This window comes from Galeopterus variegatus, unplaced genomic scaffold, assembly GCF_000696425.1.
Source record: "Galeopterus variegatus unplaced genomic scaffold, G_variegatus-3.0.2 Scaffold4222, whole genome shotgun sequence".
Classification (NCBI taxonomy): domain Eukaryota; kingdom Metazoa; phylum Chordata; class Mammalia; order Dermoptera; family Cynocephalidae; genus Galeopterus; species Galeopterus variegatus.
Genome location: NW_007730333.1, coordinates 18,672 through 21,030, shown reverse-complemented (window position 1 = coordinate 21,030; position 2,359 = coordinate 18,672). Strand labels below are relative to the sequence as shown.

Here is a 2,359-nt window from a genome sequence, read left to right as displayed (position 1 = left end):
TCCCTGACTTTGGCCGACTAAGAGGAGCCAAAGGGGCGGCCCGGGGCTTCCTCTGCCGGATCAGTAGCCAAATCTCCCTTGGCTGTACAAGGCCATTCTGCTGATGCAGCAGGTCAGAGCTGCTGAGGGTTAGGAAAGGCAGTCTCAAGACAGAGGCTGTTTATCTGTTGCCTCTGCCTCCAGCCATCCTGCGGTTTTGGCCTAGAGAAGAGGGAGAAGGCATCAGACCCACTCTTGGGATTTCTGGCTTCCTTTCGAAATTTACATCATATTGTGCAAGAACTGGTTTGTCAGGGCTGCCAAGTAGGGCAGCAAGCCCTAGTAGGGCTTCTCAGGGCGGTGGTGACTTCACGTTTGGAAGGCAACAGTGAGATCATATAGTTCAGAGGGTATTTGTTCAGTTAGTATATTTTTAAAACTTCCACACAGATAGTGCCTCCCAAGCAAGTCCAAATGTTAGACATCCATCGTATGCTTGATTCTGATGGCCTGTCCCGTGCCCATCCCACTCATGGGTGTTCAGCATGGTGAGAAGTTGTGCCGTTGAGAGGAAGGAGCACCGGCTTGGGGTCCTGCCTCTGCCACCTAAACTGCCTGTAACTTGCGCAACTCGTCTCACTATTTGGGGCCTCTTTTTTTTTTTTTTTTCTGTGAAATGGGGTTATTTATACCCATCTTTCAAGTTTTATCTGCCCTAATTCCTATTATTATTTCTTACTATTACTGATAGTCATAAAATAGCAAAAAACCACAAAACAGAGGGTACTTAGTAAAGGAGTTTAGAAAGGAAAGCTCATTGTGTGGGGGGAGTTTGAGAAAGCTTCTAGGAAGTGGTGAAACTTGATCTGAGCCTTGAGAGGTCTGGAAAGGCAGAGAGGAGCAGGGAAGGTGTTTCAAACAAAGGAAGAGGTAGGGGTGGGAGCAAGTCTGCAGAGCTGGGGAGATGGTAAGGAGCTGGCGCTGAGAAAATACCACAGAGGTAATGATCATGCTTGCTTTTACCCAGCATGTTATCATTTCCAAAGCACCTCTCTTGTCTGCTTGTGGTAGCCTGAGCTGGGCAGGGCATCTAAACAGAAGTTAATGGATTTACCTAAAAGTCATCCTGGTAGGAAATGGCTGAGCCCAGGCTGGCTTCTAGCTCAACTGCTGCCCAATCCATTCCCTGCTGCTGCTCTAAAGGGAGGCAGGTGGATGGCGTGTCACAGTAGAAAAGACAAGCACTCGGGAGCAGCCATGTCTTGTTGTCAGAGCAGTAGACTGGCTTAAAAGGAAAAGAGTTTCCTTCCAACTCTAAAGCTAAGAAATGGGACCGGAAATTTCAAAGATAAAGGCCTCAAATGGAGAAAACAGCACTTCTAGCTCCACATTTGGGAACCATTAGCACAGAGGTACTGGCTGATTGATCTCCATGGCCTGGGCGTCCAGGAGGAGGGATGCAGATCCCTGAAGCACATGGACTAGCCTAAAACACAGGCAGAGCCTTTTGTTGTTAAAGACATCCAGGCTCAGCTCACACTTGTTCTCATGCATACACACACACGTGCGCGCACACACACACACACACACACATGCACGAAACAGGAAGGAGAACAGAACCTGGAGTGTCATGTTGCTTCTGGCTCCCCTCAGGTTTTCCATTTGCCAAGTATGTTTCCTCAGACAAGTCAGTTGTCCTGTCTGAATCTCAGGCTCCTGAGCTATTCTCAGGGAGTAATAATACCATACTACACAAGGCTATTGGGACACATCCAAAAGCACTTTATGAGCCTTAAAAATTATTAGGAACCATTCACAGGTATTGACAACAAGGCAGCATGTGGGAGGGAGTTCTCAGCCAGCACCAGAGAACTAGGAGACTTGTCTCTAGAGCCTTCATGGGTAACTTGGAGAAAATCACTTGCCTTTCTCGGACTCAGTCCCTCTAAGAAGAGGCCATCCCAGATCCCTTTCTCCCGGTAATGTCATTCATTTCTTCAGCAAACACAGACTGAGGGTGTGCTGGGAGAAGTAAGTACAACCTGCCGCTGCCCACAGGTTGTACATGGCCTTGTTGGGGAGATAGGCGCGTAGTTACCACACAACCCAAGATCTGGACAAAGAGCAAAGGAAGCTCAGACTCCTTCCCTTGGGGTGGGGGCTTGCAGGGTCAAGGAAGACTTTCCAGAAGTCTTCATCTTATACACAATAACTATATATACAGTTTTCATTTGTCAGTTAAATAAATAAACACTGTTCAAAAAAAAACCACACACACAAAACTTGTGGCTTTAATACAATTGTTTCTATCCTCAGGGAGTGTTTTGGGGTTACAGGACAGGGGGTTCGACATCTTAAGAGGGCCTTGAAAGCCAAGTAG

At 47.4% G+C, this 2,359-nt stretch overlaps 1 protein-coding gene across 1 annotated transcript in view; it reads left to right on the top strand.

Annotated features, from left to right (window-relative positions):
• The window catches only part of LOC103602615 (intraflagellar transport protein 122 homolog), a gene marked incomplete at its 3' end in the record, with an annotated part of 63,609 nt that overhangs the window by 42,929 nt on the left and 18,321 nt on the right, over window positions 1–2,359 (top strand). The gene's annotated exons all lie outside the window — the stretch shown is intronic.